Source organism: Gorilla gorilla, chromosome 6 (genome assembly GCF_029281585.2).
Source record: "Gorilla gorilla gorilla isolate KB3781 chromosome 6, NHGRI_mGorGor1-v2.1_pri, whole genome shotgun sequence".
NCBI lineage: Eukaryota > Metazoa > Chordata > Mammalia > Primates > Hominidae > Gorilla > Gorilla gorilla.
Window position 1 is genome coordinate 136573924 of NC_073230.2, and position 14685 is coordinate 136588608.

At 36.7% G+C, this 14685-nt stretch overlaps 1 long non-coding RNA gene across 1 annotated transcript in view; it reads right to left on the reverse strand.

The window, feature by feature from the left end:
- The window catches only part of LOC129534621 (uncharacterized), a 24189-nt gene extending 10767 nt beyond the window's left edge, over positions 1–13422 (reverse strand). Inside the window, exon 1 of the long non-coding RNA XR_008681257.1 lies at positions 13363–13422. This is a non-coding gene — a long non-coding RNA (uncharacterized lncRNA). The remainder of the gene's footprint in view (positions 1–13362) is intronic.
- Between the last annotated feature and the right edge of the window lie 1263 nt (positions 13423–14685).

Below are 14685 nucleotides of genomic sequence, written 5' to 3' on the forward strand. Positions count from 1 at the left end.
TTGTAAAACACAAATAAATAGAAAAATATCCCATGTTTATGGATTGAAAGAATTAACATTGTGAAAATATACATACTACCAAAGCTTTCCACAGATTCAATGCAATCTCTATCAAAATTTCAATGCCATTTTTCACAGAAGTAGGAAAAAACAGTCCTTAATTTGTACAAAAGACTCCTAATATCCAAAATAATCTTGAGCATAAAGAACTAAGATTGAGGCATCACACTCTCTGATTTCAAAACCTACTATAAAGCAATTGTAATCAAAACAGCATGGTACTGGCATAAAAACAGACACATCGACCAATGGAACAGGATAGAAAGGCCAGAAATAAATCCACATAGTTATGATCAATTGATTTTCAACAGAGGTGCCAAGAACACACAATGCAGAAAGGACACTCTCGTCAATAAATGGTGTTGGGAAAACTGGCTATCAACATGCAAAAGAATAAAATTAGGTTATATTTCACACCATATATAAAAATCAACTCAAAATGGATTATACTTAAATGTAAGACCTGAAGCTGTAAAACTAGCAGAAGACAACATAGGCAAAAAAGTTCCATAACATTTTTTGTATATGACCTTAAAAGCACAGGAAACACAACCAAAAGTAGACAAATGGGATGGAATCAAACTAAAAAGCTTCTGCACAGCAAGAGAAACTATTAACAAAGTGAAGAGACAACCAACATAATGGGAGAAAATATGTGTAAATCATACATCTAATAAGGGGTTAATATCCAAAACATATAAAGAACTAAAACAACTCATTAGCAAGAAAACGAATAGCCCAATTAAAAAATGGGCAAAAAGCCTGAATAGATATTTCTCAAAAGAATACATACAGGCCAGGCACGGTGGCTCACACCTGTAATCCCAGTACTTTAGGAGGCCAAGGCAGGTGGATCACTTGAGGTCAGGAGTTTGAGACCAGCCTGACCAATATGGTGAAACTCCATCTCTACTAAAAATAAAAATAAAAAAATTAGCTAGGCGTGGTGATACACTCCTGCAATCCCAGCTACTTGGGAGGCTGAGGCAGGAGAATTGCTTCAACCCAGGAGGCGGAGGTTGCAGTGAGCCAAAATCGCACCATCACTCTCCAGCCCGGGCAACAAGAGTGAAACTCCTACTAAAAAAAAAAAAAAAAAAAAAAAAAAGAATACATACAAAGAGCTAATTGGTACATGCAAAAATGCTCAGCATCACTAATCATTAGGGAAATGCAAACTAAGACCACAATGAGATATCACCTCTCACCTGTTAGAGTAGCTTTTATCAAAATGATGAAAGACAACAAGTATTGGCAAGGATGTGAAGAAAAGGAAACTTTTATACATTATAGGTGGGAATGTGAATTAGCACAGCTATTATGAAAAACAGTATGAAGGTTTCTCAAACAACTAAAAATAGATCTACCATATGATCCACTAATCCTACTTCTGCATATATACCCCAAGGAATTGAAATCCATATCTCAAAGGGATATCTGCCCTCCCATATTTACTGCAGTATTGTTCACAATAGTCAAGATATGGTATCAACCTAAGTGTCCATTAATGGATGAATGGATAAAGAAAATGTGGTATATATACACGATGGAATGCTATTCCACTTTAAAAACAAAAGAAATTCTGTCATTTGTGACAACATGGATGAACCTGGAGGACATTATTCTAAATGAAATAAGCCAGGCATGGAAAGGCAAATACCACATGATCTCACTTTTATATGAAATATAAAAAAAGTTGAACTCACAGAAGTAGAGAGTAGAAAAATGGTTACCAGAGGCTAAGGGATTGGGGAGGGAAGGAATGGGGAATTTTTATCAAAGGATATAAAGTTTCAGAAAAGAGGAATAATTTTTTAGATCTATTGCACAGCAGGGTGACTACAGTCAATAATAGTGCATTGTATATCTCAAAATAACAAAGAGTAAATTTCAAATGCCTCACCATAAAAAATGATAGGTAAGCAAGGTGATGGATATGTTAATTAGTTTGACTTAATTATTCCACATTGTACACATATATCAAAGCATTATATCGTACCCCATAAATGTATACAAGTATGATTTGTCAATTCAAAATAATGTTAGTTCTTGAAAATTCACTAAATTTAGTTCATGATCCATCAATAAGCTGTGATCCAATGTTCAAAAAACATTAGTATAGAGCACCTAACTTCAGTTGCATATAATTTTCTCAGTTTTCCTGATCCACTTACCTGACATGGGACCAGAGATCTAAAGGAGGATGTAGCAGGAGGACAAGGGTTTATATATTCTAGGATAATGGCAAGAGAAATGTACAAAGATGGACATTGGCTGAATAAGAAAGAAGTCAAATGAGAACAAAGGGAGAGGCCCAGGAACTGCAGGTCTCAGTGTAACTGAAGAATAGGTGTAGCAGGTATTAGAAGGAAAAAAGGAGCTGAGAACTACTTCTTAGATTTAAAGTGCCAGAGGCAGAGTGATTCTGGATGATGACAAGCCCAGGTATGACCCTGAGATTCTGGACGATTCATGGAAGTAGATGCAAGGACTGAGGAATCAGACAGAAACCATATAGTGTTTGTTGCAAAAGTCTAGACGTATTGTGAGTATTGCCTAGGTTAGTTGGTAGAGAAAATTAAAAGCTCAAGATAAATATGAGAAATGTTTTAAATAAGCACCGTCCAAGAGAACTTCCTCCAATGATGAAAGTATTCTATATCTGCCCTATCCAATTCAGTAGCCACTAGACACATGAGCCTATTGAACATTTGAAATGTGGCTAGTGTGACAGAGAAACCTAAATTTTAATTGCATTTATTTCAATTAATTTAAATTTAAATTTAAATAGTCACATGTGGCTATTTAGTGGCTGTAATAGTAGGCAGTACAGTTCTAGATGAAGAATTATCAGGAAGATATAAAGTCAATTAAAAGTTCCACAGTGGGATGGTTCTATAGCACTGGGGACCTGTTGGTACAATTTCTTTGATAGGAAAAAGCAATGTAACCTTTTTATTTTACTTAACAGAATTTTAATCATGCAGAAATGTCCTTTAGAGATCCAGAATCCTTGGTTGGCAGAGAATATAAGATATTGGGGCAAGAGATGTCGAAATACAATTTATCTATGTAAGCTAGTACACAAACCAATGAGTGCATGAATTCCCCAAGACAGTGAAGGTGATTGTAACCAATAGTGATTCATGTGACCACTATCACACATGTTGGGGGCTTGTAGATTAATAATGTGGGAGTGAAACTAAAGGATTTCATAGAGGGATATAAGAGGAAATTTTAAAATACTTCAACAACTTTCATAAAAATGTATTTGCATACTTATAGCTCTTTCTGTTAAATTTTTCTACTTATTCCCATATGGTTTCTGTTTCTTCATTTAACTCTAGGAGACTCAGTTATCATTAAAAGCTATCACAGGTTTTGAAGCAAACATTATCACAGCCTGAACTGAGCCACAGCTCACCAAGCAACTGCTTCCCAAGTCTAGAGATCTCAAATACAATGAAACAACACACACGTTGTATTCTCCAGGCAGGAACTCGAGCTATAGAGAGAATAAGTACACTTTGTAGAGTATACCTGTGGGGAAACTCAGGTGAACCCCTGAGCACCTAAAGCTTTACCACTCTGTCCATATCATCAAATTTTATGGGACCTGTGGCATCCTAAATTCCAGGTGGAAGGTGTTTGTCTTAGAGAGATACTCTTGATTTTACAGAATTAGACAGCTAAGAGAGAAATCTCTTTCATTAAGTTCTCAACATTTGGCTTTAAGCACTATGCTTACTTTGTACATGTGCCCCTAGACTCTCCTTCCCCCAATTTTTCCTGACCCAAAGCCTATTTCCCTCATTTATGGTGTCCTAAAACACTCCCTGTAAAAGCAGCCCCTTCCAGAAATGAAGCTTACTCAAATCTTAGGATTCTACCTTTCGTCATTAAGTTTCTTTCATAGCAGTGCTATTTGCATCCATGTAATTCACTTGCTCTGTCTCAGTTCCACTCTGTTGAGTGTATGATCAGATAAGGAAAAACTATGCCAACCAGAGTAGAATTCACAAAAGGTCACTTATAAAATTTGTACTAATTTTCAGGCTGCTATGCTCTGACAATTACTAGGACCATACAGTTTAACAACAACAACAACAACAACAAAAACTCACCCTAAGTCACAGAATCATAGAATTCACTTGCTATGAGATGCCATGGCTTGTAATGGCATGAACATGGTTCACTGCAGCCTCAACCTCCTGGTTTCAAGTAATCCTCCTGCTTCAGCCTCCCAAGTAGCTGAAGCCACAGTGTGTGCCACCACCATACACCACCACGCATGCCACCACGCCCAGCTAATTTTTTAATCTTATAGAAATAGGGTTTCACCATGTTGCCCAGGCTGGTCTCTAACTCCTGGACTCAAGCAATCCTCCCACCTTGGCCTCTCAGAGTTCTGGAATTACAAGTGTGAGCCACTGTGCCCAGCCTACAATCAGCTTTTCAAGTTCCACCAAAAATGAAACCAAAAAAAAACCCTGTTGAAAATTTTTATTAAAATTCCAATGAAGCTATAAATCACTGTGGAAGGAATCAATGTCTCATGATAGTGAGTCTTCTAATGTATCAACATGGTATATCTCTCCACTCATTTAGATCTTCTTTAATGTCTTTCTATAAAGTTTTATAATTTATTTCAAAGGGGTCATATACATCTTTTGGTAGATTTATTCCTAAGTACCATATTTTTGTTGCTATTGTAAATGAGATTTTCTTTCTTCTGTTGCACTATTTGTTGATGGCAAAAAAGTTTATACAACAATATGATATCCAACCATCCTCTCATTAATTCCACAAGAAGCCTATAGATTCTTTGAACTTTCTTGGTAGACAGTCATATTATCTGCAATGACCATTTTGTGACTCATTTATTTCTTGCCTTACTGAAAATCCAATAAAATGTTGATGAAAACTGACAATGGTGGAAGTTTTTTGCCTTTTCCTGTTCTTAAAAGAATGCTTCTAAAATTTCACCAAGAATAATTTTCTATAATTCACTAAGAATAATGTTCTAGTATTGGAAGTCCTGGCCAGAGCAATCAGGCAAGAGAAAGAAATAAAGTGCATCCAAATAGAAAGATAAGAAGTCAAACTATCCCTGTTTGCAGATGACATGATTCTATATCTAGAAAACCCCATAATGTTGGCCCAAATGCTCCTTCAGCTGATAAACGACTTCAGCAAAGTTTCAGGACACAAAATCAATGTACGATAATCACTTGCACTCCTATACACCAACAACACCCAAGCTGAGAGCCAAATCAGGAATACAATCCTATTCACAATTGCCACAAAAAGAATAAAATACCTAGGAATACAGCTAACCAGGGAGGTGAAAGATCTCTACAATGAGAATTACAAAACACTGCTCAAGGAAATCAGAGATAACACAAACAAAGGGAAAAACATCCCCCATGCTCATAGATAGGAAGAATCAGTATCACTAAAATGGCCATACTGCCCAAAGCAATTTACAGATTCAGTGCTATTCCTATCAAATTACCAATGGCACTTTCACAGAACTAGAAAAAAACTATTTTAAAATTCAGATGGAACCAAAAAAAGAGCACAAATAGCCAAGGTCCTAAGCAAAAAGAAGAAAGCTGGAGGTATCACGTTACCTGACTTCAAACTATACAACAGGGCTACAGTAACCAAAACAGCATGGTACTGCTACAAAAACAGACACATAGACCAATGGAACAGAATAGAAACCCCAGAAATAAGGCTGCACACCTACAACCACCTAACCTTCAACCAAGCTGACAAAAACAAGCAATGGGGAAAGGACTCCCTATTCAACAAATGGTGCTGGGATAACTGGCTAGCCATATGCAGAAGATTGAAACAGGACCCCTTCCTTACACCATATACAAAGCCAACTCAAGATAGATTGATGACTTAAATGTAAAACCCAAAACCATAAAAACCCTGGAAATAAACTAGGCAATACCATCCTGGACATAGGAACTGGCAACAATTTCATGACGAAGATGCCAAAAGCAATTGCGACAAGAACAAAAATTGACAAATGGGATCTAATTAAACTTAGAGCTTCTGCACAGCAAAAGAAAGTATCAACAGACATGGGATATGCTAATTAATTAATTTAATTAATGTATTAATAAATTAATTAATGCATTAATTAAATTAATTAATTAACACAGAGTGGGAGAAAATATTTGCAAACCATGTATCTGACAAAGATATTAATCCAGTACCTAGAAGGAACTTAAACAAATTTACAAGACAAAAACAACCTCGTTAAAAAGTGGGTGAAAAACATGAACAGACACTTTTCAAAAGAAAATATATACGCAGCCAAAAAGCATGTGAAAAAAAGCTCAAATAACACTGATCATTAGAGAAATGCAAATGAAAACCACAATGAGATACCATCTCACACCAGTCAGAATGACTGTTATTAAAAAGTCAAAAAATAACACATGCTGGCAAGGTTTCAGAGAAAAGGGAAAACCTATACACTATTGGTGGAAGTGTAAATTAGTTCATCCATTGTAGAAAGCAGTGTGGTAATTCCTCCGAGAGCTAAAATCAGAAATACCATTTGACCCAGCAATCCCATTGCTGAGTATACCCAGAGGGATATAAATTATTCTGCCATAAAGACACATGCATGCAAATGTTCATTGCAGCACTATTCACAATAGCAAAGACAAAAATCAGCCTAAATGCCCATTGACAACAGATGGGATAAAGAAAATGTGGTACACATACACCATGGAATACTATGTCACATAAAAAAGAACGAGATCATGTCTTTCACGGGAAAATGTATGGAGCTGGAGGCCATTATCTTTAGCAAACAGAGTAACAGAAAACCAAATACCAGATGTTCTCACTTATAAGTGGGAGCTAAATGATGAGAACACATGGACACAAAGAAGAGAACAACAGACACTGGGGCCTACTTGAGTGGGGAGAAAGTTAGAGGAGGAAGAGAGGCAAAAAAAATTATTGGGCACTGGGCTTAGTACCTGGGTAATGAAATAATCTCTACAACAAATCCCTGTGACATGAGTTTACCTATATAACAAACCTGCATGTGTACCCCAAACCTAAAGAAAAAGTTAAAAAAGAAAAAAAGAATAATGTTCACTGTAGGTTTGATTTGGTTTGGTTTAGATACCCTTTACCTGGTTAAGGAATTGTCCTTCAATATTTAGCTTCATGCAAATTTTTAAAATTATGAATGAGTTTTGAATTTGTCATATGTTTTCTGCTGACTTCTCTTGCAAGCTTGGAGCTCAGTTTTCCCAGGTGGTCAAAATCAGTTACCACTCATCCAACTGCTTTCCACCTTCCTACTTTTGACTGCTATTGTCTCCTCACTTTTCTTATAGGTTTATATCTTTTAAAAAACATCCATTTGTTGTCATTTTTATAATTTGGGGGAGGGAGTGAAGTGAATGCATACATTCAATCCATAATCTTTAACTGGCCATTTTCCATCCTTAAAATTTTTCCTTCATATTTAAGTTAAATTCTAAAGTGTCACTCCTAGGCAACCCCCCCCAACTTGCATGCTATTTTTACCCTTTGCAATTTATGTTACTGTTGTCTATCATTTAACTTTAATTTTTTAATCCCCACAGAAGACATTATTGTTTTAGATAGATAAGATTTGTTAGATTACCAACTTTTTTTGCCCACCGGACCTTCTTCTGTTTCAGACCTTACTCCCGGAGGCATTTTTCTTATTCCTTCAGAATTGTAGTCTCAAGGTGTAGTTTATGGACCTGTAGGGACCCTGAGACCCTTTCTGGGGCCCACAAGGTCAAAACTACTTTCATAATAATACCAAGATGTTGTTAGTCTTTTTCTCTGTGTTGACATGTACACTGGTGGTGCAGAAGCAATGGTGGGTTCAAACATCTGGTGACTTAGCATGAATCAAGACAGTGGTACCAAACGATGCTGGTAACCTTGCATTCTTCACTGCCGCACACTCACAGTAAATTTCTAAAATGTCAGTTATGCTTAACAATGTGCTTGGTGAAGCAGAAAAAATATATATTAATTTTATTAAATCTTGACCTTTAAGCAATGTCTTTTTTATATTCTCTGTGACAAAATGGGAACTACAAAAGGCACTTCTTCTGAATACTGAAGTATGATCGTTTTCTCAAGGAAAAACACTTCTGTAATTGAGTTGCAAGCTGACGTAACCGGTTTTTTCATGGAACACTATCTTTACTTAAAAGGATGACTGACAGATGAACTATGGCTATTCAGACTTGGATAATTGGCAGACATTTTCTCAAAATGGAATGAAGTGAGCCTGTAACTTCAAGGAAAACAACCAACAGAACTTGTTGCCAATGATAAAATTCAAGTTTTTAAGCAAAAATTAGAATTTTAGAAAACTTGTATTTGCCACCATGGGTCTGACAGCTTCCCAATATTTGGACTTTTCCAATGAGATCAGTGGTGATGTTAATGAACGTAATTTTGGCGTAAATGTTTGGAAGATCTACCTGATTCAATGAATCAATATTTTCAAAACAGAAAAGTATAATAGTTAACAATTTTTTAATTAATGGGTTAATTAAACAGTAAACAGTTGAAGAGATAATTATTGATATATGGGTTTTTTAAAAAGTACTCACAGCAGAGAAAACAAGGAGATGGAAAAAGTGAAAGACAATTTAGCACAAACAAGCCTGTTTCTATTTTGCAAATTCTGTGTGGTTTCTTTTATATATTCCTGCTTATTTTGGGTAGTTCCTTATTGCTTTACATTTCTGTGAGATACCTGGGTATACATAATTGTTTGATATTCTACATCTTGATCATTCCAAAATCAGAATTCATGAGGACTCTAAATCCTTCGTTTATTGTTTCTGCTGACTCTCCCCATGCTGAGACAGAGGCTTTTTCTTCTGTCATGTTGGTGATCTTCGATGGTGAGCCCATGTTTGGTAGATCTTCATCTATGGAATCCTGAGGGGCTAATTGAGGTTGACTTCCTCCAGAGCAGCTTTATCCTTGCTTCCACTGGGGGCAAGGGGGTGCCAGACCTCAGCTGCCTTATTCCCTTCCAGGTTCCATTCACTGGCCTTGAGTTGAGCCCAAAGCTTAGTGTCCTGATTGCATTTGCTTACTGCTTAACTGCATCTCCTTTTCAGATTTCAACAAAGTATTCTCTCTCTCTCTCTCTCTTTTTTTTAACACCCTTGGATATTTCTCTCATTTCCTACAAACCTAGCACTGCATTTGAAATTACAATGTTACTCAAGCAGATATAATGTAATCAAAATACAACTTTATTTTTTCCTCCCACTGTTCCATTAGGCTTTATTTAGCAGGAGTAAAGTTTCCCTGAGCCTGGATGAAAAACAATCTTGATTCAGAAACTAGATTGTCCAATTCTGTATAACAATTATAACTCTGGGCTTGACTTACAGTAAAACTCCTCCTCCCTCAGCTTGGTTCTGCTTCAGGCTGAAAGCCTACAATGAGAAAGAGTGGCTGATTAGCTTCTTCCTTGATTTACTGCCTTGTGCTTCCCTTCTCCCCCTTCCCCTTCCCTCTCCCAGCTGTTTTCGTGTCCTCAAAGTCAAAGCAGGAAGATGGTAGACAGGAAAAGGACAAAATATTCTGTGAACTGATATCTTCATGCCCTGAGGGTCATGAGCTCTTCAAAGGTTCCTATCACTGTACTCCTTTCTCCTGCAATATCTAGCCCCAGGTAGGTGCATTTCTAGCCTGAATGATCATGCATGATTCCTCTCTTCATTTTTGGACATCAGCAGTACGTAACCAGCTTCTATCTTCAGAAATCACTTTCTTCCAGGTGGCAGGCTCTAAGAGAACCCATGCTGGCTCTCAGCACCCACATGTAGTCCCTTTGAAACAATGAGACAGGCTTTGCTAAAAAACAAAACACAAGAAACCCTAGGCCAACCCCTTCCCATGTTTGCCAAGAGAGTGGTTAGTCAGCTCTTTTCTTGCCGTCTAGATTTCCAACATCAGAGTCAAGCCCCAGCCCACACATATCAAAGGTCTCCAGGTACCATGGTAGTCCTCCTCAGTAGACCTCAGATGAAGAAGAAAGTATCTCCCTCTGTGTCGGGGGAGGAAGTGGGACTTTACTGTTTTCTCCAAAGATGCTTCCTCACTAAATGCTTTTCCTCTCTCCTTGCGCTAACCGCATTTCATATTATTGGTCTACCACGTCATGGAGTGGGTTCTCCAAATATTCACATTCTCTTTGGTATCTATTATATTGGTGTTTCAGTCAACCTCAAGGGGAAGGATTTCAGTCCAACATCCTGTTACTCAACATAAACATGTTTTATCCATGCTCTAGCTGTGTATTTAGTTCAACATACTGGAGGAAGCAGAATACTGTCCTAATAAACTTGATGTGAAATAACTCACTTACGTTTCATAAATATATGACAAACTGATTTAAAAATAAGGACTTTGGGAGGCTGAGGCAGGCGGATCACGAGGTCAGGAGATCAAGACCATCCTGGCCAACATGGTGAAACCCCATCTCCACTAAAAATACAAAAAATTAGTCAGGAGTGGTGGCGTGTGCCTGTAGTCCCAGCTACTAGCGAGGCTGAGGCAGGAGAATCGCTTGAACCCAGGAGGCGGAGGTTGCAGTGAGCCAAGACTGCGCCACTGCACTCCAGCCTGGTGACAGAGCGAGAGTCTGTCTCAAAAAAATTAAAAAATAAAAAATAAGGAATAAGGCTGCAGTGTTTATTTAGTCCTATGCTAACGGTCCTGAGCTGTGAAGAAGAGTATAACCATAAGTCAATGTCATGTCCAGAAAATAATGATCAAGAATACTATACAGAAGGGCCTGGTTTCTTCACTACACATTGTGCTTCATATACTATGTTACATGAGTATGTCTGAGCCCACTTTTACCTCATTTGGATGCACATGAGGCCATTTATTCCTCCAGATACACATTGTATAGTTATTTTCTGCTTTAGTAAATTAATAGCTTAATTAGCACCTTAATTTGATTTTAAAGGCTGAAAAATATAGGTAATAATGTATTCTTTTTAGAGAAAAATTCTAAATAATCACAATTTGTGTCTAATTATTAAACATGCAAACTGTAGTTTTTATACAAAAATAGAAAAAACCAATACCTACTAAAAGCTATTTTGGGCAATTAGGAGGAATTCTCTTGTTTACATTAGAGGAGAAATAGTACAAAAGTAACTGAACACATGCCAGAATAATTAGCAGGCTCTTGGCTCATTTAAATTATGTGCACATTGCCATTTTAATGCATTTTTTAAATACCCACTTGCAATTCTATTTTATTTTTGGAAGAAAATTAGTAGCTTTCTACTAGGTATGATTAGTAAAACCAGATTTGTTTCCTGTTTTCCTGGAAAACATAAAACTTCCTGGCTTTATAGACCCATTTTTAATAATAATTAAAAACATAAAATAATAATAATCATACTTTGGATTTATACAACACTTGTGCATGAAAACTGGAGGCACTCTTTTTTGTAAGATAATTTCTCTGTAAGAATATTATGCTGTTTCTTCATGCTCACTATATAATATGTTGATCCTAAGGATCATCTAATATTAATGATAAAAGGATTAAGACTGCAATTTTCTTTTTTTAGGAAAATACCCGAGTGACCTCCTCAAAACAAATTCAGGGCATGAATTTTACACATTTTCTTCTAAATTTAAGGTCTCTGATGATTAGTTACAAAGTAATGATTAGCAAGAAGTGCACCAATTAGCATGTTTTGTATCCTAAGAAATAAAAACAAGAGAGCAAAGACAGAAGATAGGAATTTCTCTTTTCGAAGGCATAAATGCAGAGAATTTAGTCAAAAGGATAGCAGACACACTGATCTAAAAGCCATAATCTAGACTAATAAAATTCTTATCATTAAAATGTTACAACATACACAGCTCAGCTAAGTAGCATACATGCCTCACTCAGACTTCAGAATATGTGGAAAACATACACACGACCTGTCCACAGTTATCCTGTGCCCAATCTGCTCTAGGCCCCAATCAGGTGCCATGTGAGGATGCAAAAGTAACTGTGACAAGGCATGAGTCCTTCAGAAGCTTCCAGTCTACTAAGAAAGATGACTGGTGTATAGATGGCTATTATATCAAGGTAACTTCAGAAAATCTCTAAGAGAGAATCAAAGTGCTGAGTAAATTCACAGAAGGGAGCTACTAATTTGCAAGGAGGGACCAGGGAAGTCAAACACTGCCCTCAACCAAATGGCCACACAAAGCCATAGGAAGGGCCTTTTAAGGCTAACGTGAACATTTGTCACACTCAATCATTGGGCAGGGATGCAGTCCCACTTCATTCATACAAACTCTGCTTGCAGAAACTATACAAAAATAAAATTATAAGGGTATGTCTATCATGGAAATGTCTACAAGCAAAAGATGGTGAGGCAAGTTCAGAAAATATGATCAAGTTATCCAAAAAGACAAAAGCAGAGACCCTGGTGGAGTCATTAACGTCACACAGGATATTTTATTTGGGGTTCTTTAGCTCTAGATTCATGTCTTAAGTAGGATATTTAGAAGGTGTGATCTGGTCCCACCTAATCTGGACACATAGTGTTAGGGAGCTGTCATCTAATGAAGGAGTCTGCATGTCATATAACATTTCTGTGCTCTCTCTAAGACTGAGAATGAGGAATGACTAGCACATTAAGCTGAAACCAAGTGAAAGGAGGAAACTTCACTGTTAGCTCAAGAACATCGAGGTTTTCTGCCTTCATTCCCCTCTTTGCTTTGAAAAGAAAATGCTAACTATAATAGTATCTTCTTTACTTTTGGAGGCTTATTTCTGTTTGGTGATCTACAATCAAGCTACAATTATGGAGAATAGATACATCACTCAGGTTCTTGAAATTATGCATTCATAGTTTTCAAGATATGTGTGCAATAATATTCATACTATTTTATCATATTTTTGACAACAAAATAACATGTATAAAATATTCTCTTTAAAACTAATAATTTTTGCAAAAATATAAAGATATGATTATATACAGTATTTTAAAACAGCTCTTCCAGCACATGTAGCTTCTAGTTTGTGAGCTGATTTAATTTGACCTGTGAAAATTAATCAACATTCTAATCTTTGATCCATGCATGTAATTCCATTGATTTCAGTGGAATCTATCTTCAAGGGCTAAGGGTAGAATTGCTCCATAATTATCTTTACCAATACAGTTGCTATATTTATTACAAAAGCCACTCCACTTTCCACACTGGCTTTTTGAAACTCAGAGTACATACACTGTATTCTATCGGATTTGTTTCTCCCATATGCAGCATGTAAAATCCATCATGAGATCTGTAATATAAAATAACCAGAAAAAGAACTTGTCTGAATTGATGACAGTGAATGCTCTTGAATATTTCAGAGGAAGATACAAGTTTATGTTTACTTCTTTATTATGTAACCTGGGATGGAGTCAAAGGCATCGGATTGTTCCCTCTACCAGTCTGTTATTACCATTCAGCATTAATATTGATATGCATTAATATATGTAAACCTTATGTTTTTGTCTTATCCTTCAAGATAATATCTTTAAGCTTTTACAATCTCTTCCTGATCCCTTTCCAAAATTCATTCTATCACATGCCTCAGCAATACCTTCTAGTCATAGTCCAACAATATGACATGGAACTTAGATGCTTAACCACTGAAAAGGGCACTTCCCTCTTTCAAAACCAGAAGAATTGGGTACTGAAACAACCAGTACCAAGAAAATTAAACCAGTTCACAGAGCTTTCTCATGAGACATCAGTTAAAATACTCAAGCCCATAGCAAAACAAATTGAGTAGGATGTCATAGATTCAAAATGTCACAGAATCTTTTTCATTAGTTTTCTTCAGAAAGGAACTATAAAGTTACAGGTACACATGAAAAAGGGCCCAGGACTATGCCCAGGGTAATCAGGAATATTTTGGATTTCTTTCTGCTGTCAAAACCTGCCATCAGCACTTTGGGAGGCCAAGGCAGGCAGATCACAAGGTCAGGAGTTCGAGACCAGCTTGGCCAATATGGTGACACTCCATCTCTACTAAAAATACAAAAATTAGCGAGGCATGGTGGCGTGCACCTGTAATCCCAGCTACTCGGGAGGCTGAGGCAGAGAATTGCTTGAAGCTGGGGGGCAGAGGTTGCAATAAGCCGAGATCGTGCCACTGCACTCCAGCCTGGGTGACAAGAGTGGGACTCCATTAAAAAAAAGAAACAAAAACAAAAAAAACCTGCCATCAGGCACAGTTTATCTGCAAAGTACATAGCTACATTGGAACCAACTAACAGTCTTACTAAACTAGTGTCATCATCAATACAGTCTTCAGGACCCAAAAGATATTAAAATCAGCACATATCACCTAATTTTTTCCATTAAAAGTATCTATTTCTTCTAAAAAGATTAGCTCAAAATTGATTATGGACTTCCATGTAAACATAAAACTATAAAACTTTAGAAACAAGAACATTGAAGAAAAACTTCAGGTCTAGGGCTAGGCAAAAAGTTCTCAGACTTGACACAAAAAAAGCATGATATATATAAGGAAAATGTGATAAATTGAACTTTATCCAG